The 25,875-nt window shown below is 39.0% G+C and overlaps 1 long non-coding RNA gene across 1 annotated transcript in view; it reads left to right on the top strand.

The window, feature by feature from the left end:
* Positions 1 to 25,875, top strand: part of LOC132597396 (uncharacterized) — a 461,050-nt gene that overhangs the window by 320,233 nt on the left and 114,942 nt on the right. Inside the window, exon 4 of the long non-coding RNA XR_009564172.1 lies at positions 23,822 to 23,901. This is a non-coding gene — a long non-coding RNA (uncharacterized lncRNA). The remainder of the gene's footprint in view (positions 1 to 23,821; positions 23,902 to 25,875) is intronic.

Here is a 25,875-nt window from a genome sequence, read left to right as displayed (position 1 = left end):
ACCATGATCAGGTGGCGTTTATCCCAGGAATGCAAGGATTCTTCAATATATGCAAATCAATCAGTGTGATATACCATATTAACAAATTGAAGGAGTAAAAGCATATGATCATCTCAATAGATGCAGAAAAAGCTTTTGACAAATTCACCACCCATTTATGATAAAAACTCTACAGAAAGTAGGCATAGAGGGAACTTACCTCCACATAATAAAGGCCATATATGACAAACCCACAGGCAACATCGTTCTCAATGGTCAGAGAGTGAAAGCATTTCCTCTAAGATCGGGAACAAGACAGGGTTGCCCATTCTCACCACTCTTATTCAACATAGTTTTAAAAGTTTTAGCCACAGCAATCAGAGAAGAAAAAGAAATAAAAGGAAACCAAATCATAAAAGAAGAAATAAAACTGTCACTGTTTGCAGATGGCATGACAATATACATAGATAATCCTAAAGATGCTACCAGAACAGTACTAGAGCTAATCAATGAATTTGGTTAAGTAGCAGGATACAAAATTAATGCACAGAAATCTCTGGCATCCCTATACACTAATGATGAAAAATCTTAAAGAGAAATTGTGGAAACACTCCCATTTACCACTGCAACATAAAGAAAAAAATTCCTAGGAATAAACCTACCTAAGGAGACAAAATACCTGTATGCAGAAAACTATAAGACACTGATGAAAGAAATTAAAGGTGATACAAACAGATGGAGAGATATATTATGTTCTTGGATTGGAAGAATCTACATTGTGAAAATGACTATACTACCCAAAGCAATCTACAGATTCAATGAAATCCCTACCAAACTGCCAATTGCATTTTTCACAGAACTAGAGCAAAAAATTTCACAATTTGTATGGAAACACAAAAGACCCCGAATAGCCAAAGCAACCTTGAGAACAAAAAAGGGAGCTGGAGGAATCAGGCTCCCTGACTTCAGACTATACTACAAAGCTACAGTAATCAAGACAGTATGGTACTGGCACAAAAACAGACGAACAGTATAGAAAGCCCAGAGATAAACCCATACATGTATGGTCACCTTATCTTTGATAAAGGAGGCCAGAAAATGCAATGGAGAAAAGATAGCCTCTTCAATAAGTGGTGCCGGGACAACTGGAGAGCTATATGTAAAAGAATGAAATTAGAACACTTCCTAGCCCCATACACAAAAATAAAATGGATTAAAGACCTAAATGTAAGGAAGATACTATAAAACTCTTAGAGGAAAACAGGAAAACACTCTATGACATAAATCACAGCAAGATCCTTTTTGACCCACCTCCTAGTGAAATGGAAATAAAAACAAAAATAAAGAAATCGGACCTAATGAGACTTCAAAGCTTATGCACAGCAAAGGAAACCGTAGAAAAGACGAAAAGACCACCCTCAGAGAAAATATTTGCAAACAAAGCAACTGACAAAGGATTAATCTCCAAAATATACAAGTAGCTCATGCAGCTCAATATCAGAAAAGCAAACAACCCAATCTGTAATGGGCAGAAGACCTAAATAGACATTTCTCCAAAGAAGATACACAGATTGCCAACAAACACATGAAAAGATGCTAAACATCACTAATCATTAGAGAAATGCAAATGAAAACTACAATGAGTTTATCACCTCACACCGGTCAGAATGGCCATCATCAAAACAATCTACAAACAATAAATGCTGGAGAGTGTGTGGAGAAAAGGAAACCTTCTTGTACCGTTGGTTGGAATGTAAATTGATACAGCCACTATGCAGAACAGTATGGAGTTTCCTTATAAAATGAAAAATACAGTTACCATCTGATCCTGCACTCCCACTCCTGAGCATATATGCTGAGAAATCCATAATTCAAAAAGAGTCATATACCATAGTGTTCATTGCAGCACTGTTTACAATAGCCAGGACATGGAAGCAACCTAAGTGTCCATCTACAGATGAATGGATAAAGAAGATGTGGCACATATATACAATGGAATATTACTCAGCCACAACAAGAAACGAAATTGAGTTATTTGTGGTGAGTTGGATGGACCTAGAGTCTGTCATACAGAGTGAAGTAAGTCAGAAGGAGAAAAAGAAATACTGTATGCTAACACATACATATGGAATCAAAAAAAAGAAAGGTTCTGATGAACCTAAGGGCAGGACAGTAATAAAGACACAGATGTAGAGAATGGACTTAAGGACACGGGGAGGGGGAATGTAAGGTGGGACAAAGGGAGAGAGTGGCATGGACATATATTCACTACCAAATGTAAAATAGATAGCTAGTGGGAAGAAGCTGCATAGCACGGAGAGATCAGCTTGGTGCTTTGCAACCACCTAGAGGGGTGGGATAAGGAGGGTGGGAGGGAGATACAAGAGAGAGGGGATATGGTTATATACGTATGCATATAGCTGATTCACTTTGTTATACAGCAGAAACTAACACAACACTGTAAAGCAATTATACTCCAATAAAGATGTTTAAAACAAGTCTAACCAGTTGCTGGCACTTCTCTTTTGCTATTTTATTTATAAAATAATACTCTGCTATATTATTTAGCCACATGTCTTTTTCTATATTTAGATGGTCAATTATGCAACTTTGAAAAGGGTTGAGTTTGTGAAAATACTTATATTTTAATACTTATATTTTAAGTTTCAAGCAAAGAAATGAAATGGCTTAGGGACAAACCATTAGTTAGAAGACCGTCATAAGTAAGTGGATTCCGATGAAAGCCAGGTGATGGAATTCCAGGGAGATATTGGGAGTGAATATATTTTAACACAGTTGAGAATAGTGGAAATATTCATACACAAGAGAACATTAAAGCTGAACATTGAAAGATATATTTATTTTACAAGGCAGAGAAGACAAGAAAGAACACTTAAAGAATAAAAAGGCATGGAGTTGTAAACGAGTGTGACTCATTAAGAAAATGGGCTATTTAATGGAATATATGGTGCATGGAGGGGTGAAAAAGGCAGATGTTGAATTAGGATAAAGATAGCTGCGATCGGATAGGTTAAGGCTTTGATTTCCTGCTGTGTCATTTGAACTTTATTGCATAAATTATGGGGAGTCATGGAAGGTCTTTGAGCAGGGGCCATTGATGTATACCTGTCCTATCCTATCCTTTAAGATGGAAACATAGTTTTTATTCAGTCCCCGTGGGGGAATGAATCAAAGCCAGCCTCACCCAAGCACCCTTGTCTCAGATGCCTCTCCAGAACCACTTGACGGTGCATTTGTCTTACTCACTGCTTTCTGTCCTCAAATCCATGGTTTTCTGAACTCTCTGGAATGTGTTGTAGCCCTTTGATTCTTCAAACACATTTGGATACCCTTTCCTCACTCAGTGACTTCAGTTTCCTGCTTAGCTATCAGTTGCTAGATTTTAGTGTCATCTGCAGGTTGAAATAACAAATACTTCCTCTCCAAGCCTCATCACCATAGACTCCGCCCCATTTTGTTCATTCCTTTAGCAATCCCAGCCAGAAAGCAGCTGTCAAGAAGGGCCCTACATGGCAGAGTTGAATCATTGTGACAGACCATGTGACCCTCAAAGCCTAAAATATTTACTGTCTTGCGTCTTACAGAAAACATTTGCTGGTGTCTGCCCTAGATCAAAGCAAATGAATGGTTATCAGGCAGTTAATGAAAAGCAACTAATCTGTAGGCACATTCTTGAAATGTTTTAAAATTTCAAGTAAAGAAAAAAATGCCACAAATATTTATGCAAAATAAAAGGTCATCCAAAAAGGAATAAATTCCAGGTTGTCTTAACACTTTATGTCTTATAACAGTAGAGGAACATCTATATAACTATGGAAGAAAAGTTTGTGGCCTAGCCAGTTTATGACACTGATGTGAAAGCTGTAGAAAGACATTATCAAATAGGCAAGGACATGAGATATATTTCTTCCATTTATCTTTCTTGAAAAATTACTTGGAGACCTATCCCTGATATCTCTGAGATGAATCAAAATAAAGAAGTTATTAAAAGAGAAGTCACAGAATGAATGAATGAACTGGTAGCTTAAATGAAAATAATTTAAACATAAAATTATATTAAATCACAGCTAGACATACGGTGGAAAGGAAAACTCTAAGGTAAATATCTTAAATGATTCTTGGAAAGGGTAAATACACAGAGTAAAAATAATAACATCATGATAGTAAGATAACAATAGTAGTCTAAGAGAAAACTTCTGTATACTACCTAAAAATAGGATTTGATAAGTAAGAAAATATCATGCTGATTTCTTCATCATTTACAGAGTACGTATGCCTGTGTATATGTGCGTAATATGTATTTTATTCCTTTTTTATTAAGGTATAGTTAATTTACAATGTTGTGTTACTTTCAAGTGTACAGCAAAGTGATCCAGTTATACATGAATATATATCTATTCTCTTTCAGATTCTTTTCCATTATAGGTTATTACAAGATATTAAGTATAGTTTGCTCTGCTATACAGTAGGTCCTTATTGTTTATCTATTTTATGTATAGTAGTGTATATATGTTAATCCCAAACTCCTAATTTATCTCCCCCACCCACCCGCTGCTGTCCCCTTTGGTTTCTATGTCTGTGAGTTTATTTCTGTTTTGTAAATAAGTTCATTTGTATCTTTTTTTATCTTTTATCTTTTTTTTCCCACAAACAAGTGATATCATATGATATTTGTCTTTCTCTGTCTGATTTACTTCACTTAATATGATAATCTCTGAGTCCATCCATGTTGCTACAGATGGCATTATCTCATTCTTTTTTATGGTTGAGTAATATTTCATTGTATATATATATATATACACACCACATCTTTATCCATTCATCTGTCAATGGAAATTTAGGTTCCTTCCATGTCTTGGCTATTGTAAATAGAGCTGCAGTGAACATTGGGGTGCATGTATCTTTTCAAATTAAAGTTTTCTCTGGGTATATACCCAGGAGTGGGATTGCAGGATCAGATGGTAACTCTATCTTTAGTTTTTTAAGGAACCTCCATACTGTTCCCCATAGTGGCTGCACCAATTTACCTTCCCACCAACAGTGTAGGAGGGTCCCCTTTTCTCACACTCTCTCCAGCATTTAGTATTTGTAGACTTTTTAATGATGGCCATTCTGACTGATATAATACCTCATTATAGTTTTGATTTGCATTTCTCTAATAATTAGTGATGTTGAGCATCTTTTCATGTGCCTGTTGGCCATCTGTATGTATTCTTTGGAGAAATGTCTATTTAAGTCTTCTACCCATCTTTTTATCAGGTTTTTTGTTTCCTTTTGTTTTGTTTTGTTTTGATATTGAACTGTATGAACTGTTTATGTATTTTGGAGTTTAATTCCTTGTCAGTAGCATTGTTTAAAAATATTTTCTCCCAGTCCATAGGTTGTCTTTTTTTATGGTTTCCTTTGCTGTGCAAAAGCTTTTAAGTTTAATTAGGTCCCATTTGTTTATTTTTGTTTTTATTTCCATTACTCAGGAGATGGATTCAAAAAAATATTGCTGCGATTTAGGTCAAAAAGTGTTCTGCCTATGTTTTCGGTCTTACAGTGTCCGGTCTTACATTTAGGTCTTTAATCCATTTTGAGTTTATTTTCATATCTGGTGTTAGAGAATATTCTAATTTCATTCTTTTACATGTAGCTGTCCAGTTTTCCCAGCACCATTATTGAAGAGACTGTCTTTTCTCCATTGTATCTTCTTGCCTCCTTTGTCATAGATTGACATAAGTGCATGGATTTATTTCTTGGCTTTCTGTCCTGTTCCATTGATCTATATGTCTGTTTTTGTGCCAGTACCATACTGTTTTTATTACTGTAGCTTTGTATTATAGTCTGAAGTCAAGGAGCGTGATTCCTCCAGCTTCGTTCTTCTTTCACAAGATTGCTTTGGCTATTCAGGGTCTTCTGTATTTTCCATACAATTTTTTTGTTCTAGTTCTGTGAAAAATGTCATTGGTATTTTTTTTTTTTTTTTTTTGCGGTACGTGGGCCTCTCACTGTTGTGGCCTCTCCCGTTGCGGAGTACGGGCTCTGGATGCGCAGGCTCAGCGGCCATGGCTCACGGGCCGAGCCACTCCTCGGCATGTGGGATCTTCCCGGGCCGGGGCATGAACCTGTGTCCCCTGCATCGGCAGGTGGACTCTTAACCACTGCGCCACCAAGGAAGTCCTGTCATTGGTAATTTGATAGGGATTGCATTGAATCTGTAGATTGCCTTGAGTAGTATGGTAATTTTGATGATATTGAGTCTTCCAATCCAAGAATGCAGTATATCTTTCCATCTGTTTGTGTCATATTCAATTTCTTTCATCAGCGTCTTATAGTTTTTGGAGTACAGGTCTTTTGCCTCCTTAGGTAGGTTTATTCCTAGATATTTTATTCTTTTTGATGCAGTGCAAAATGTATTTTATTCTTAATACTTAAAATTAGAGCAATAGCAGTAAAACATATTTTTATGAAAGTTAAAAATAACCACTGGTATAGCTTAAAATTCAATGTTCATCTTCCAAATAATAGGAGAAAAAAAGAAAATAAAACAAAGTATATGGCAAAAAAACTTGTGAGAAAGATTACTGTTTTTTTGTTGCTGTCTGGCTGCAGCATTATAAGGGAAACTTTGAGAAACTAGGTGGTATGCTTTCAAGGAAAAGCAACCTGGGTCAGTATTTTATGGAGAAATGGCAAAATGTGATTGTTAAGAGCCATTGAATATTGTATTTATTCATCCATTAACAAGTATTTATTGAATATCTTACTATGTGCCAGGCACTATTCTAGGAACAAGGGATAAAGTGCTAAACAAGACAAGTAATATTCCTGCTCTTATTTAACGTACATCCTAGTTGGGAAGAGGGAAAGGAAAGTTAAAAAAAAAAAAAAAAACTAAGTAAACGAATGAACAAGATCATTTGAAAGATTATTAACTTTTACATAGGCAATTGAGAGTGATTGTGTGCACTTTCTGTAGAGTGTGTTGTATAGAGTTTCAGTGACCTCCCTGAAGAGACACTTGAACTAAGACTTGAATGATCTGAATGATCCAGCAATGCAAATATCTGGTGACAGGGTATTTCAGGTAGAGAGAAGACCAACCAGTGCCAAGGCTGTGCTTGTTGTATTTGAGGAACAGAGAGAAGGTGTGTGTGCTATAGTGTAGTGAACCTGGGGGAGAGGAATTCCAGATGAGGTTGGAGAGAAAGACAGGAAGATATTCTGTAGTGCCTCACTGACCTTTGTAATACATTTGGATTTAAAGTTTAATGGAAAGTCCTTAAGGTCGTTAACCATGACAGTGATATGATCCAATCATTCATGGCAGGGAAAGGTCACCCACGCTATTGTGTAGAGAGAAGATGCAGGGGGCAAAATGAATGTATGGAGGTCCAGTTAGGAGGTTACTACAGTTGTATAAGAGACAGTGGAGGGGGCTTCCCTGGTGGTGCAGTGGTTAAGAATCTGCCTGCCAATGCAGGGGACACGGGTTCGAGCCCTGGTCTGGGAAGATCCCACATGCTGCGGAACAACTGGGCCCGTGAGCCACACTACTGAGCCTGTACGTGTGGAGCCTGTGCTCTGCAACGAGAGGCCGCGATAGTGAGCGGCCCGCACACCGCGATGAAGAGTGGCCCCCGCTTGCCACAACTAGAGAAAGCCCTCACACAGAAACGAAGACCCAACACAGCCATTAATAAATAAATAAATTTATTAAAAAAAAAAAAAAGAGAGAGAGACAGTGGAAACTTCAGTCCCGATTGTAGCAGATTGAAGCTTCAGATCAAAAAAAAAAAAAAAAGCAAACAGATTTTGGGTATATTTTTGAGGTAAAGGAGAAGAGATTTGCTTATAGACTGGATGTGGTGTGGGGAGGCAAGTAAAGGGATATCTCTAGGATTTAGTCTTGAGGAATTGGGTAGAGAGGCATGTTTTGTGGAGGGAATCAAGAATGTTGTATAAGCCATGTTAATTTAAATTGGAGAAGTACATTCTAGACCAAAATGGACTTGGCAAGCAGGCAATTGAACATAAGTGTCTGGGACTCAGTGGCAAGGTATTGCTAGACGCTTAGGCTTGAGTGCTAGCTGGATTACTTAATGGCTGTGTGACCTTCAGTAAGACTTACCTGTCTACACTTTGGCCTCCAAATCTGAAGAAAATGTGGACAATAATGGTACTACTTCATATGGATGTAAAATGCTGAAAATATATACTATAAATAACTTTATTATGGTGGCTGCCACATGGTAAATTTATGTGGTCTGCTACTTATGAGTTAGATTACTTTTGTCTGCAAGTTACTAAACCTCAACTGCTTAAAAAAATAAACTAATTGATATAATAGGAAACCATTAAGTAAGATGGTTCTAAAATTGGTCAATTCAGTGGCTCAAGAAGTCCAGGACTCATTTTTTCGTTTTGTTTTGTTCGTTTGTTTTTAGCTGTTCTCTTCTCAAATTTATCAGTATATCCTCCTGATTATGGCAACTAAGGGATAACATGTAGTGGAAGAAGTAGGACTGTTTGTTCTCATTCATCTCTCTTTTCTTTCATATAGTTTTTCTTTTGAAAATTTTCAAGCATATAGGAAAATTGAAAGAACAGTCCTTCTGGCCAAACCTTTTGAAATTAAGTTGCAGATATCATAACACTTCATTCTAAATTCTTCAGCGTGCATCTCCTAAGAATAAGGATAATATCCTGTTTAAGAATAGTATAATCGTCAGACTTAAGGTTTACAAAAATTCCATAATATTATTTCAAATCGAATGCATATTCAAATTCTCCATTGGCTCCCAAATATCCTTTATATCTGTTTCCACCCCCCCTCCCCCAATCTAGGACCAATGATTATGTGCCCATTGCATTTGTTTATGAGTCTTTAGTCTTTCTTAATCTACGACAGTCCCCATACCTTTTAATTTTTTGTGACACTGATGGTTTGAAAAGTTCAGGTCTTGTAATAAGTACCACATTCTAGATTTTTGTGATTGTTTCCTAATGGTATCATTTAAATTTTTCTCAGTTAACTGTACACACAGACATCAGGGCTAGAGCCTTGAGTAGATTTAGGTTACTTTAGGCAAAACAACTTCATGGGTGATGCCATGTACAACACGTTGCAGCATATCAGGCACAATGTCAGGATGTCCTACTATTGGTGATATTAAGTTTGATTACCTGGTTAAAGTGGTGACAGTCATATCTCTCCATAACCAAGGTATATATTCCCTGCAGAGTTCAGTAGTTAATCTGGGGTCAGGGGTGATACTTTGCCATCTTGTCCTTTCTCAGCTAATGATTTCAGGATCCATTGAATTGCTTACTGCATCGCAGGTTATAAAATAGCAATATTCTATCATTCCTTTCACATTTATCAGTTTGTATTTTTTCTGTAGAGAAAAGCACCCCTTCTTTTACTTAAATTTGCTATGGAGTCATACATTTATTTTTAATGTTATAATCAATTACAGTGATTACTATCTCTGATGCTTAAATTGTCCCAAATTTTGCCAGTTGGAACCCCTTCAAGTTGGCTCCTCTGTGCTTTTGACATTATCCCTTTAGTCTTCAAATGTTCCTTTGCTTTCTGGCACAACAAGGTATCTAATATTAACCTTGTACTTTTCTGTCCCAGACATAGATGAGCCATTTCTATAAGCTGTTGTTACCTTAGGTGGGGACTGGCATTTAGAAACCAAGATATGTTGTCGGGGTATTTATTGATGGTGGTTTATTATTCCTCTGTCTTCTTGTAGTGGAAAGAGCTAGGAGAAACATATATATATATATATATATATAAAATTCACACACATACATATATAATCTATATAATCAAAAGTTTATATTGATATCTGCAATTCAAATTTAACATTACACTGTCTTATTTTACTTTATGTTTGCCTTTTTTCCCCTTAAAGTGCATATCTTTATTTCTAATAACAGATTATATATCTATATCTATCTGTATAATATAACAGTTTATATATAATATATAAACATAATAGATTATATATAATTATTATATATATTACAATACAAATAAAATAACAGAATTATAACACTGACATCACTATGATAAAAAAAAACCTACTGAGTAAATTTTAAGATTTCTTTGTAGTTCTTTTTGTTTTTAGAGCATATGCCACTAAGGATACATAGTCAGAGAAGTATATTCAAAGTTACATGATATAACGATTGTGGCTATGCTATCGTTTTGTTATAGAGTATCCAGTCGTGTTCAGTTGTTTCATCTGCCTTTTTTAGGAGCAAAGAAACCCTTCCTAGAAGCTCTGGGGGCCCCTTCCTGAGTCTCATTGGCAATGAAATGGGGTTTTCAAGATTGTCTTTGACTAATAAGTGTTTATTTCTGAGTGACATGGAGGAAAGATGGAAATGAGGACAAAATCTGGGCTTTTTACAAGGAAGAGAGGGAAGGGCTATTTGACTGGCACCGTCACTGTCTGTTACACTTATTATTATAACAATTGTTACACATTTCTAGTGTAACATTACACTAAATACATGCACATGTGCCACTCTCTACCTTTTACATTAATGTTTAAAAAATGCAAATCCCTGGTGTTGGCATGGCTGTGGTGATGATGATATTTTCATATGTTACCAATGAACGTGTAAATGGGAACTATCATTGCGAAAATCAGTTTGACAAGATGTAAAGAACCATACTTACATGGTTTGGTTTAAAAATTTAACTCCTTTGAACTTGTCATGTGGAAATAACCCAAATAATTCAAACAACTTAAATGTCTGTGTAGTGAAATGGTTAATTAAGTCATAATGCAGTTGCTTAATGGAGGTGTGGCTTCATCATAAATGATAATTATGAAAACCATGTGGTAACTGTGTAGTAGGAAAAGTGTTTATAAAGCTGAATGGGGGAAAAACCCAGAATGCAAGAGTATGCCTATGCAGTAATTGTAATTTTAAAAATTATGTCTTTATATGAGCAAAGGCTAGAAAAGAACCTGGTAAAAGGAAGTCAGTTTGATAGGGATGAATGGATGGTGGACTGTACATAAATTCTTAATTTTATTTAGAATTTTGTTAGTGTTTTTCAACTAAAACAAAAACAAAGGCAACTGAGGGGAAAAATCCCTCCCATGTTCTGAAGTCAACCAGAGATTTAGCTGAGCTCTTAAGCAGATTTAAATCTTCTTTTAAAGAAAATTTTGATTGTATCTGCAAGCACTTTCATACCCTGCCTTGCCCCTTCAACTGGAAAAGTATGTCAGATTCCACAATTACCCTAACAGAATGTCAATTGTGCCAGTGGAATGTCTCATATCAAAAGCCGATGGAATTTGCTTCGTTCAGCCACACAGAGGAACTGCACCTTCAGTGCTGCCAGAAAGCTCAGTCTGGAATTGATTGCTTGAGTTCTCTCCCAGAGCACAGTTGAAGTGATTGCTTTTTGAGAAATTCTCGAAGGGATTTGCTGACCAGGTGCCTACTGGGCTGCCTGTGTCCCTGGCTAAAGCAGAACCTGAAGAAGGAAGATCCTGGGCTCATCAAGTGGAAGGGTCTTTGGGGAGGAGATCCATTCTGAGAAATGCAGTGCCAAGAGTTGAAATTGTGAGCTTGGAAAATATGATAAAGAGAAGTTGCTGGAAGGAACCATGTGGACATCCAAACTAAAAGGCCAGGTAATGGAAACATACAACCCAGCTGAAAATGAGATTCTCAAAGCATGTATGTGAGGACATTTCTTTTATATAATCTCTGGCCAGAGCAGGGTCAGCCTCTCCAAAGTTCTAACTGTCTGGGCCAGTAAAGAAGCCCATTCCTCACTTTTTCTGGGCTCTGTTCTTATGTGAATGCTTGCAAATTACACTGGCTTTGCTGATTTTAGAATTGCCTTCACTGAGTAGCAATTTAGTATTTTCCCCTTTGCTTTAATAAAGAATCTCTACAAGAAATAGCTGTGGGAAGACTGTTGTTTTATCTTCTGTAAAGCCACTTTGAAGGCATCATCTGTTGTTTTACTCAACATCTAAGTGATGATTTCTTCTTACAGCTATGTGATAAATGCTTTTGAGAATTCTTTTTAGAATGCAGTGCCAGGAAAACATTTCTCTCTTCTCAGGAACTGGTTAGTTTCCTTTTATCCTATGGCAAGAGCTTTGAAACTGTAGTTTTACTTCTCTTTTTGCCTTGAGTGCCAGGAAGCTCACAGCTAAATGAAATACTTGAACATAAGGTAAAACTTCTCTTGCAGTTGTTGTCAGGCATAATTATCTTCCTTCCTTGAAAATATCCTGGTTTTGACTCATAGATACAGAGAACAAGCCGGAGGTTGTCGGAGGGGAGGCAGGTGGGAAGTTGGTTGAAACAGGTGAAAGGGACCAAGAGGTACAAACTTCCAGTTATAAATAAATAAGTCATGAGGATGTAATATAAAGCATAGGGGATATAGTCAATAACAGTGCAGTAACTTCGTACGGTAACAGATGGTTATTAGACTGATTGCGCCGATCAGTTTGTGGTGTATATAAATGTCGAATCACTATGTTGTACACCTGAAACTAATACAATATTGTATGTCAACTATACTTCAATAAATTTTTTAAAAAATATGCTGTTCTTGTCATCCTTTTATTGAAATATATTTATTTTTCACTAACCAATTTACTTTAGTGTTCTTCTTTGCATCACTTAAAAATTTAGAAGGGGAAAGAGATTATCTGTAAATAAATGTCCAATGGGAAAGTGAAAGCAGCAATTTGTGATAGAAAGAATAGGAGTTTGGGTAACACACAGGACTGAGTTCAAATTCTTGCTTCTCTACTTGTGAGCCTTATGAGCTTGGGCTCATTGCTGACCTTGATTAACACTCAGTGTCTTTATTTACAAAGTGGATATAATAGGCCAGATAAAAAATATACAGTATATTTACTGTGTGGATTCTAGCCTGGAAAAGAAAAGACCGAAGGGAGATACAAAGGTTGTCAGAAAATATAGGAAGAGCTTGCTACCTCAGGTAGTGAGCAGACTCTAGTTGAACAGATTTGAGGTTCCTGATGGAACCAACCCTGGATGGAACATTGTCCTAAGTTCTGCGCAGCTCTTATTGATCTTATTATACCACCCTTACCCTCCGTAAGCTTGTTCTTACTAACCAAACTGATCATATCACACCACAGTCTGACCAAGCATCCCCCCCTCAACCCTTAGAAAGTAAGTTCATGACTACTTTTCATTTTTCAGTGTTGCCTTTATCTGATATCCTGCAGGCACTGTGGAACCCACGAAGACCCTAACCAGATACAGTCAGCTCTCCGTGTCAGAGGGTTCCACATCGTGGATTCAACCAACTGTGGATAGAAAAAAAATTCCAGCAAGTCCTAAAAAGCAAAACTTGAATTTGCTGCAAGCCAGCAACTACTTACATAGCATTTACATTGTATTAGGTGTTATAAGTAATCTAGAGATTAGTTAAAGTAGGCAGGAGTTTGTGCGTAGGTTATATGCAAATACTGTACCATTTTATACAAGGGACTTGAGCTTCCTCTTTGGTATCTATGGGGGTCCTGCAGCCAATCCCCTGCAGAAACCAAGGAGTGATATATAGTCGACACTTGAACAACCGGGGTTCCACTTATATGCGTATTTTTTTCACTGAATATATATCACAGTAGCACACCGTCTGCGGTTGGTTGAATCTGTGGATGTGGAACCGCAGATACTGAGGACCGACTGTAAAGTTATTTATGGATTTTTGCGTGGAGAGTCTGTGTCCCTAATCCCTGCATGGTTCAAGGGTCAGCTATATGAGGAACCCAGAGTTAGAGATGAGAGTTTCTCACTAAACTAACTTAGTAGGTCTATAAATAAATTGCTTTCTGATTAAAAACATACCCAATTCACGCTTCTAGTATTCCTCCCAAACATTCTATTTCAAAATTTGAGGGTAAATTTTGACCCCTTCTTTACTGAGGTCTACCGTGTCAAATCAGTAACCAAAGACCTATCTAGTCCTCTTTGAAATGTTTTTACAGCCACCTCTTCTTTTCCATCTTAGTTCAGTGGGAAAAGGGAGACATTGGGACAACACACTTCTTGATTCAAACCTCAATTCTAATCCTTTCTAGCTAGATGACTGGGCAAGCTATTTAACCTCCATGAGCCTCTTCTGATTCATCTGTAAAATGGGCTTGCTAATAGGGTTGTTGTAAGGAATAAATAAAATAATGTATACAATTCGCATAGCATCGGGCTAGATGCATAATAGTTACTCAATAAATCTTGGTTCTCTTTCTTCTCCCTTACCTTCTCTAAGGGTTTCTCTGATGACATTAGTTAGAATGCTAATATCTGTCATCTGGCAATCAATTACAGATTGTCCTGAAGTATTCCATAGAAGCATTTTATTATTTTTAGCTTCTGATAACTCTTCTCTCTAACTAAACTTTAAGCCCTATTCATTTAGTCATTTACCTAATACCCACTTACTTAAAAGTGACTGAGTACCAATCACTGACTGACACTTTAAATGGATATGGGAATTCTGTTCTTAAGGGGTGTACTTCCTGGTACCTGGCACATATGCTTATACATATTGAATGAATGACTGAATGAATACTTCAAGCATCACAATTTAATCCTGTGGCTCAAGGTAAAATGGATAGAAAGAGAGAAAGACTGGAAAGAAATGAGATCGATTAGGTGATTATCACAATAGGCCATGTGAGATAAAACCAGTATTTGGGTAGGGAAGTGACAATAGAAAGGAAAATCCTGGGAGACAATTTAGGTAGGGTGTAAAGATTTTGGATAGAAGAGTGATTCTGGAGGTAAACTCATCAGGAATGATTTAATGACTGGCTATCAAGGAGTTAGAAGGGAAACAAAATCAGTGTTTTGAGTGTTAGTGTCCTTATGGTCTGTAGGTACCATTAATTGGCATCAGGGATTACAAAGTGGAGGATGTCCAAAGGGAAAGATGAGTTAAGCCCTAAATGTGTTTGGTCTGAGGTGTTGGTGGGATTTTCAAGGAGAGATATAGAAGTATTAGTGAGAAATTTGGGACAATATCCCAAGAGATAGGAATGTAGGCAGAATTTTTCCTAGAAAGACAGTGTGGAGAAGAGAATTTTAGGTAGAGGTGGCAAATGTGCAGAAGCCTAGAGGTTAAAAGGGTCAGCACCCTTAAGCCTGTTACAAGTAGTGTGGTAAGAGGAATGGGGGGTGAAGGGGGGAAAAACAGGAGCCACGACTGGATCTGTAAGGCAGGGTCAGGTCATAAAGGACCATGTATGGAAGATAAAGGATTCTAGACTATGTCTTGTAGGTGATGGGAAGCCATTCAACATGTACGTGGCCGGATTATTAGATCAGGAAATACAGAATGGAAGAAACCTACAAGTTGTCCTTAAAGTAGATGACACAGGCCCCAAGACTGGAGTCAAAATGGTCCTTTTCCAGTGAGCCTAATCCTTGAAACTCTACCACCAAGACAAGTTCTTCCCTCTTATTAGGCTCAGTTAAGCTTTCTGCTCTGGATAAAAGGTAGCTTTTCTTCTTCTTCCTCTCCTCTTCTTCCTTCATCTGCTAACAGAAGAAGAGAAAGAAGATGAACTTCCTTGCTCTCCAACTTCAGCAAATTCCTACTGTGGATTCTGAAGGAGGCGAATCATTTTCAAAGTCATTTAGGGGAGAATCTATGGCTTGTGTTGCCAGCAGAGTCAAGCCACCCCCTACATTGTTTTTGAGCACCTCTGGGGGATGTAGTGGAGGGTTTCTGCAGGAAGAGGCAGTCATTGATTTCTCTCCAGGCAAGAATTCTCTGGCACAAATTCTGGAGTTCCCATTTCCTAGGGCCACCCCCTCTTTGACTGTGGTCACACCTGATCTAATGATTCTGTAATGAGAAGCAGCATGACATCACCATCTTACATCTCTGACCTGCCTGTGAATGTGCTACCAACAGAAAGGAAACTCGGGAAATCAAAACAGGAAGGATTCTATTATCAGGCCAACGTGCCCACTATTGCTGTGCTACGAACACCTTATTGGCATTCCTATTCATGTCCAACCCCAGCGTAATTAATCACTGGTGCATTTGCTATCCCAGGCTACACGGATATGTCTTGAAGCCTTTTCAAGTTTCTTCCAAGCTTCTTGCCTTGGCATTTTCCCAAGCTGCTTCTTGAAGAACAGCAAGCTGGTATTTGGAGCATATGGCCGTGGTCTGTGTGTGTGTTCATTAAATCAAGATACCAATGAAAAGAAAGCGGAAAGCTTTCTGTCCTTTAAATGAAATTGTCAACCCAGATATCTGCTGCCTTTCCCAGACCCTGGCCTGAAATGCCTGTCAAGCGGGGCTGTGTTATAATGACAGATTAATTCATAGCGGACTTTGATCGTGGCCTGAAAACTTTTTTGACATCAATGTTCAGGAGTTGCACTTAGAAAATCAGAATTCGCTTTAGCGTCTCCAGTTCTTAACAACAGCAGGGACATCTTGCCATATCTGGAGCGTCAACCTCGGAGATGAGGATGGGAGGGGAAACTTCAGGGCTGTCACAGCTGTGTGTAAAAGGAAGGCAAGGGTGGGATCTCTTCAGCTGCATGGTCAAAACCCACCGGAAGGGGGCTGTCTTGCCGACTCGAGGCCTGTGCACAAACAGTGCTGTAAGCTGCCTCTCTCCCTCATTTTCCGTTGCTCTCTCCTCCTGCCATGTGACGTGTCAAAAGCAAATGAAAATTGAGAGGATTCGGCTGAAAATAGAATTGAATTCTATTAGTCAGCCTAATAGTGAGGTTGCATTTAGAAATACAGTGCGGTATAGCTAATGTTTACCACTTGACTACTCATGCCCCAGGCTCAAAGTGCATAATGATGCAAATTAACACCCAGCGAATGGAGGAGCTGGAATCTCAAAGATAACCATACCTAACGGGGGGGGCATGACAGAACATCTGCTCTTTAATTAATCTTACGTAAAGACGGAAGCACCGCATTAAGATGCACAGTGTTTATGACAACTGTTTTTTTTGTGGTTCACATGCTCCTGGACTCCCTCATGTAATTGTTGCTGCTTTGTAACTCACACAAAGCCCAGCTGAACACCCCCCATCAGCCAGAAAGGAAAATATGGGCAGGAAGGGGACTGAGAAGAAAATATGATGATTTCAGAATATAAATCAGGCCAGGCACCAGTCACAACTTTCATTCGTTACTTATGGGGTTGGCCTGGGTGGTAGAAACTTAACTAGAATATTTCCTTTTTTAACATGAGAAATCAACTTTGTGTGTGTGTGTGTGTCTAGACACACACACACACACATATGTACATATTAATGTGCGTCATATTTTATAAAGAGCTTTTGCATATAGTACAATGGTTAAAATTAGAGGCTTCAGGGCCAGACTGTCTGTTTGAATTGTTTCACTCTTTCCTAATCTGTACTATTGGGTAAGTCCCTTAATATCTGTGTGCCTCAGTTTCCTCATCTGTGTAAAAGGCCTAATCTCAATTCCATTTTTAGAAGGTTCTGAGGATTACATTATTATCACGGTAATCACTATTTATAGTGCATTAACCATGTACCAGGCAGAAATGTATTACTTCATTTACATGAAATAGCTCATTTAATCTTCCCAAAAACCCTATCTCATAGTTAATAAGCTAGTATGTGTAAGACTCTTAAAACAGTGATACATTTTAAAGTATGCAATAAATGTTAGTTGTGATAATTACCATGACTTTTTATGTCATCTATAATATATGTTATTATTGAGTCCTCACCACTACCCTGTGAGAATGGGTCTGTTGCTTTCCCCACTTTATAGATGTCAGTTGAAGCTGAAGTGCATTCAGGTACCCAAAGCTAAACATTTGGAGAGTGACAGAACAAGGATTCTAGCCCCAAATCACCTGACTTAAAATTCTGTGCTTTAATACCCTTCTTATTCTAAAACTGGGGTGATGGGAGATTGTCAAAATTGAAGGGGTTATAAAAAGAGGTGAGCAGTTTGAAATGCATTGTAATAACGTGTTTGTTCAAATCCATGTTACCAAATCAGGCATGCTCAGCTCTCTGAAGGAAAATGGAGGTTATCTCAGATGTCAAAACACTTCCCCATGAATATTACTATTTTGGACACTGGCCATTTTATAAATTTCAATATTCATTTTTGCTCCACCACTGTTTGGTATTCCTGTGGTATTTATTCACCAAGCACAAGGGTAATATTATGGAAATGAGGAGGCAACAAGATCTTAATTTTGCTCTGACATGGAATCTATTCCTATTTCATATACAGGTTGGCTGTTATTTTCTAGCAGATGCTTTAAGGTTGATCCATATAAAATTCACACACTGTTGAGAATTAGGCGGGGGGTGGGGAGCAGTGATGGTGGGTAAGGGGAAAAACAAGAGAAAAGGACGAAGGGGGAAGTGAGATGCTTATGTTTTGTTGACACTGAAATGGAATCTTTAAGTGTAAGTATTTCAGAGCCCTGACAACGAAGTCTCCTGATTGCTGGGTGAGCTTCATTTAATGGTGTTATTTCCCCATGGATATTAAGAGTCTTCCTGAGATAAGCTAATCACAAACAAAGACAGCAATGCTTATTCCCGACCACCTTGTTCCCTCCACTGGAGGGGGCTCTCTCAAGCCCTTCTCTTAGGATGTGAAAACAGACCAGATGGGTGTGCTATCTCCATCTTTTGGCCTTTAGCAGAATCTTTGGAACAAAGCAGGGCAGCAGGGCTTCTTGAAGACTTGCTTGGAGGTAGAGAGAGAGAGAGAGGCTGGATGGAATCTCGAATAAAAATTATAGGTTCTGCTTTAAGCTGAATAAAAATAAGCTATCTGAAGAACATATAGAAGCGGCATGCATGCTGCCTCTGGATAGAATTCATTTTTATTTGTCTATCTACGGATAAAGGAGGAAGATAGATAAATGGAAAGGAAAGTGCTATTTCTGTAATGCTCACCCTGGCAGAGGGTGTGAAACAATATAAAACATAGCGGCTCTTCCAAAACGACGGCTTCAATTGAAGTTCATCCACGTCTCTCCCCATTCCTCGCCACCACCACAAAAAAAATATTCAGACCTAGCCTAGTCACTGTGGGGAAAAGGCAGCGATCTTTTGTACGTTGTTATAATTAACCAGGCCCGTTTCATCATCAGATTATAGAATGGGATGCAGTGTTAAAAAAAAGAACTAAAGGAAGAAACCAAGAGAAATGACCATTTTAATTGCATGTTTATTCTCTCTTCGCTTTCCCAAATTGGTTTCGTTTCCTCTGAGTGGGGTAAGTGCCAGGGTATTCATAGGAGCAGGGGGCCAGGGTGGATTCCACCATCTACCAGCATTTGAATTACCTCCGGACGGATTGGCGGCCTCTAAATTTATACCCTTGAAGGCACAGCAACAAGCCTTCATCTCCTATGGAAGAGACTTGAAAGCATGCCAGAACAGGACCTCCGTCCTGCCTTCTTAGAGTCCTGGCACGTAGAATCACACAAGAAAACAAAAGGCATTTGTGAGGAGCCGTCCAGGAAGAAAGATTAACAATATAAACTGAGGGGGGGAAAGAGAAAGAAAAGAAAAAGCCCTTTAAGATGGTTTTGTGCTTATTTTAATAGAACTTGCACAGTCCCTGAATATCCTCTAATCAAAACCAAATGCTTGTTGCCGTACAGCGCTCTTCCTTTGTTCGCTGGTAATGCCCACTCTGCTCTGATGGGGCTGGGGCCAGGGCTGCTGGCTTATCTCTCCCCCAGGAATAAACATCATCCTCAAGGTTAGAGCATGCGGCCTGACTTGAAAAACCCCAGGAAAAACACCCGTTGGCAGCTGGACCTTGTGGTCCCGTCACCCCCAATGCCTGATGAAAAACTTGAAGATGTTTTCTTATGCCTTTTGATCCTGAAATATGTAAGGAACAGGAATAGCAAAAGGAACTCCCTGTTTTCCCCTCCATCTCTGTCTCTCGTTCACTCTGTCAGTCCATCTGTTCACCTCGATGGGGGGCTTTTCTCCTCCTTTCTTTCCTCTTCCCCCCTCATCCTTCCTCCATCCACCTCTGCTTCTCTGTCAGTCTCTGACTTACTTGCGAAAAGGAAAAATCGGTCAGCTTTCAGCTTGATTGGTTCATGTTGTCTGACCTTGACTTTATGTGGGCTGGAAGGATTTCAGTCTTGGTTTTATCAGAATTAGCTTTTATCTGCACAGAAGTACCAGAGGAAGTCACTCATCTCCTCGTCTTTCACCTTAGGCTGGCTGCTTTCTCCTCTAATTTCTATAACAACACGAAGAAAAGAAACAGGATGATTGTGATGGTTATGGAGATAGGACTTTTTCTACAGGGCAGAGGGGATGAAGCCGTAATCGAGTCCTGGGCTCAGGATCAAGGTCTTTGGGTGACGCTGGGTGAGGTTATTAAGGGAATCAGGCAGCCTGTTTTGTTTTACCGCCAGAGACTTCTTTTCAAAGGCTTGTGGGGTGTCCTGCAGGAGGGGAATGGGAAGGAAGAAGAGGACCCTGGAAACCCAGATGCACAGGATCTGCACCTTTTCATGTCGCCCCAGCTCCGTGCGGCGCAAATTGACTTTGTAATATTGGCTCTGAAAATGAATACGCAGGACATCGCTCTGTGTTACTTTCCTGTGAAATTACTTTTCTGAATGAAAATATTGAATTCCTTTGAAAGCAAGTAGTATAATATCTCTGGAAATGAAAATCCTGTGGAAATCACAAAGGAAAGAAGACTGAAGGATATGAAAGCTTTATATCTCTAAATGTTAGTCAGTCCTGGATTTTTTTTTCCTTGACAACAATCATAACTGCTCTTTCTGATGTTGATACACTGGGAGTTGGAATCGCCTAGATGCTTCTATTACAGATTTAGGCTTTTATCTACAATAAACAGCTAATATCATTATCTTAATTTACCAGAGCATTTGTATGCACTCGGCGCTTTTTGTAGTCTGCTTGCCTAGTGAGTCTGACCTGTGGAATTTTCCTTGTCTCAAGGGGAACGTATTGACTTACCGCCAGGCTTCTGGCTGTCACAGACAGAGCTTCTGCTGAACTGACAGATGAACAGGGCAGATCCCTCGGAGGAGGTAGAGGCGTGGACGACAGGCCTTCTCACAGGGCATCAGCTACCTGGTTGCTCACCATTATTCCTCAAATCATCTTGAGAGTGACGGCCTCCACCCTTCTTGTTACACTGACAGGCTCACCATCTGTAGAGGGAATTTCCCACAAATAAAAGCACTCCCTCTAGAAACATGTTCCCCTTTCCATCTTCTCACTCATATCAGTTCTTTTAGGCTCGATTAGTTGAAGCACCTTTGATTTTTAGGTACATTATGTTTGGTCACATGTATTCTTTTGTTTTTGTTTTTAAAGAGCAAGGTGTCAATTGTAAACCGAATAAGTTATAAGACGCCTCTCTTAACTTCTCCCCAGATCAGTAGTCAAAAAAGTCAGGAAAGAGAGGAACAAACATTAAGGGGAGGATCTGGAAGACCAATTAAGATAAAGTGATTCCAAAGGAGTATTACCTTTCTGCAAAGGAAATGGAGCCCTCTGCCCAGATGGAATTGCAGGCCTGCCTGATGCTGCGCTGGGCAGAGACGCAGATGAGATTGTTGAGATGCTGTCAGCCATGTTTGCAGTACGAGGGGAGCCAAGAGGTACTAGGTGACTGAGCCAATATCTTGATTTCCAAAAGCTTTAGAAAACTTGAAGATGCTTCTGATTTTTAAATAGATTAAGTGAAAAATTTTGAGCAATTACAAAAGGCATAGAGATCCCTGGGACTTAGCAGTAATCCCTAAGAATAAATTGTTCCCTCACATCTTCATTTCATTTTGTGGAGCAAATCTTGCCCATGTATAAAATCCTGTAGTCACAAGAGTAGGATATTTGAGCTGGGTGCTTTATAAAACCTTAAAGTGAAGATGAAAACAGAGCTTGATGGTTTTCAATTTGGTGGATATGTAATTGGTAGAGTGTCGCAGTGGCTGTCAGAAGGGAGATCCCTGAAGAAACAGAGAAACTTCAGGTCATTGATCTGGCCCAGGCCAACATCTTTTTATTGAGATAGGTGAAGACTTATTTGTTGAAGTGGCAGATGAGATGGAGCCAGAAGGAATCATAAAGAACATGTCTTATATCAAAATTAGATGTCAAAAAACTCAACAAACTAGAGGGATGACACTTAACATAGAGAATGGAAAGTTTCCTACTTCAACATAAGTGTGGCCTCATGTGAAAATTAAACCTTTGCAAAAAAGACAGATGACTTGGGTAAATACAGTCCATGTGAAAGGCTCCTGATTCTTCCGGCCCCACCCAAAATATTCCTGCAAGATGTTGTTCAGCAAGTCAATCTCTTCAAAGAGGTGGTCAAGCATTCCTTTGGCTCTCCCATACCTTCTAAGTTATGCTAAAAGAGCTCATAATTATACCCTATATTTATATATACTACTGTATGATTTTATATATGCACATGTTCTAGCATGTAATCGGTGCTCAACATATATTCATGGATTGAGGTTCTGAATCGTTTAAATTCTGTTGCTCCCTTGAGTACTCCATGCTACCTTCATCACCTGCACTTCTGCCCTGGGACATACCTTGTCTGTATCTCCTTTTGCAGAAACCTTTCAGTGTCTTAGTAAAATACTAGTGAGAATTAATATCTTAAGTCAAACTTCTGATATTATTTTTTTTTACCAGTATTCTTTAAGTCATTTGGCAAGGTGAGGCTCATCATCGATTAATGTTTCTCAAACATACAAATACAATTCCAATGTCCCAAGTATTGGAGATCAAAAACTCAGGTGTACAGACACCCCTTGACATGACCAGTGGCTAAATTCCTTACAAAGGATGCCAGGCAAAACTGATATGCCCAAAGCAATTTTCCAATAGAGTAACGGCACAGAAGAGATTTAGGATATTTCAGCCACTCTAGGGGGATACCACTATTTCTATTTAATCCATAGTTACTTAAGCTGGACTCATTTAATAAGTATACAGGGTGAGAGGTGGTGTAAACAGAGAAACAGTTGGAGGTGATAAATCAGCTTCCTTGTACTGCCACAGGTTTGATGGCGATGGGTCATATCATGTCTTAGGGTTTTTCCTTCTATGCTTAAATAAATTAAAAATTGTGAACAGTGAAGCATGTGCCACGTTGCTCTGTGTAGCTGTGGAATCACAAGCAGTTAATGTGAGAAAGAAACCCACAGTGCAGAAAAGCACAAACATGGTACAAATGCATCTCACTTGACAGGCAATGCAGAATTGAACCGGGTAAAGGATGGATACTAGAATGTTGGCATTCACCAGAAATTACGGTCTCAGGTACCGCGGTGCCCACCTACCATGGTATTTGCCGCACGTTACCTTGCATCACTATTATTTCACTAAAAGGCCTAAATAAAATTATGTATATATGAAATATGTAAAACACAAATGTATCTAGACCAAGACGTGCCTGTGTAAGCTTTTATAAAAATAATCGTAGATCCGAGAAATGTTTATTTTCATTTGTCCAGGTTTGAGATGTAATGTGAGCAGAGTATATGAGCATCATAGGTTTTCAGTCTCAAATTAGAACATTCTTCTCTGGTGTCATCACAGACCAGCAGTGTGCATGGAATCCTAGTATTGACACCCAAGCTATTTCTCCTCAAGTTACTCTTAACTACGTAGCAGCCAAGACATTCTTTGCCAGATCGTGTGTCTTGAGTTAGTTTGGAAAACATGTACATTGAACATTTCCTTCCTCCCTCCCATCTTTGATAACTTCCTTCTTTCTTCCCCGCTGTGATAGGTGCTGTGAACCTGGCGGGAAGGAAGAGACATGTAGAGCAGTTATCACAACACAGTATGGTCTGTGCCATCGTCTTAAAGGTATGTATGGAATTTCAAGGGCACACAGATTTGGGGAGTGGGGTTTGTTCCCCGAGGGTTTCCTGAAACAGCTAGCCATTAGGTGGAGTCTTGAGGCTAGTTTGTTATTTCCAAGATTCAAGTGAAACATCAAGCTCTGGAAGGATTTTTTCAAATTTTCTAGTCTTTCTTTAAGATACAAGCAAAGAGCTAAAATTTACTTTTGTGGCTAAGTTGGCTCATTCTGTCTGGCTCATTCTCTCTTGCTCTCTGTCAACTCTGCTTTTCATTAGAAATAAATTTGAAAAATCCAAAAGCGTGTTAATCTGGTTGCTAAGCTCAATTATTGAAAAAGAACAAGTCAAGATCTTCTCGTAAGGAGTATTGAGCAAATAAATGGAAACAAAACTTCTTAATGGTGTGGTAGTGGTGGGTGGAGGGAATTCCTTTTTTTTTTTTTTTTGTCCTGCAGAGAAGTAAGCAGGGGTGGAAGATGCCATAGTTGAGTATTTGGAAGGCCTTGCCTACAGCTGTGCAGCTAAGTCACGGTTGACTGTGTGAAGGAGTTGTAAGGAGGTAGACTGCACTCAGCTGGGGGAGGAATAGCAGATGAGTCATTAATATCATCTGTGTATTACAGTAGGCCAGCTTGAGATCTGGATTTGAAGCACTAAATATGTCACCCTCACCTTCCTTTGGTACAGTAATGGAAAAGCCCGATAGACCTGAGTAGAGAAATGTGGTAGGAAAATAATGGGACGTTAGTCCGATTCTTGATTCATCAGTTATTAATAACATGACCTTTCACTGCCTATTAAACCTTTAGGACTCATACTCCTTGTCAGTGCAATGTTGGCGGGTGAGGCAAGGGTTTATAATAAATTATCTCTAATAGCAAATCTAATTTAAAACTTTTCACCAAATTACCAAAGGAGAGTTCAATTTAATTCCTGTATGTTCACTGCATGTACTGTTCTCCTATGAAATCTTCATATATAGATGTAAACATACATATCTGGAAATCATGTAGAAGGCATGTTATACCCCAGAGCTAATAAACGTTCACTAATTCTCTGTCTTGCCTCTGTGTACCTCAAACATAAAATTTCAAACCTTTTGTCCAAACCCATTTCCAATTACTCACCTTCAGGCATTTCCCATCTCAGGCAATTCTCACAATTGTCTGAAAATATCAGGCATATTTTCACCTCTGTCTCTTGACTTGTTTTCTTAGAAAGTTCTGTAGCTCAGTGATGCCCATATTCAAATCCAGCCCATCCTTCAAGGTCCTCCATCATATTGGAACTATTTCCACGAGCCAAACCTGACTACCTCCTCTCTGAAGCTGAGAGGGGTCTCAGCTCTCCTGCAGGCCACCCAGCTCTCTTAACCGCACTTGCCTATTTGCTGCCTTGCATTAGATTCATCTGTCTAAATATCTTTCCTTATTAAAGAGGGACTGGATCTCATTTATGGGTACATTCCCGGAGCTTATCAGAGTGCTTGGAACATGATGGACAAGCAGCGTGCTGGTGGAATAGAATCAGGGCAAGGTGGTCTTTTTAAGTAGACACTCACTTAGAGTGAAAGTGTGAGCCCCCTCACCAGCACGAGCCTGTCCATGATCTCTCCCGCCTTCTGCTCCAACCATACTGGCCACCTTGCTTTCTGCTGCTGAAGCTGGTCCAAGCCTTTTCCTGCCTTAGGGCATTTGCTTCAGTTGTTTCCCCTGCCTCCAGGCTCTTCCCCAGATAACAGCAAATCCCTCTTCTCTCTTCCATCAGGTCATTGCTCGGGGAGGCCTTCTCTGACCACCCTATATAAAATGACAATTTATAGAACTCTCCATTCCTTATCTCTTTCATTTGTCTCCATAGCACTCGCGACTATTTTTCATAATATGTATTTATTTGTTTGCTAGCCATTTGTTCCATCAGAATGGAAGGTCAGGTGGGCAGGATTTGTGTTCACTGCTTTCCCCCCCAGTGCCTAAAA

Source organism: Globicephala melas, chromosome 6, assembly GCF_963455315.2.
Source record: "Globicephala melas chromosome 6, mGloMel1.2, whole genome shotgun sequence".
Taxonomy (NCBI): domain Eukaryota; kingdom Metazoa; phylum Chordata; class Mammalia; order Artiodactyla; family Delphinidae; genus Globicephala; species Globicephala melas.
The sequence above is the reverse complement of the archived record's forward strand: the minus strand, read 5'-3'. Positions and strand labels throughout refer to the sequence as shown.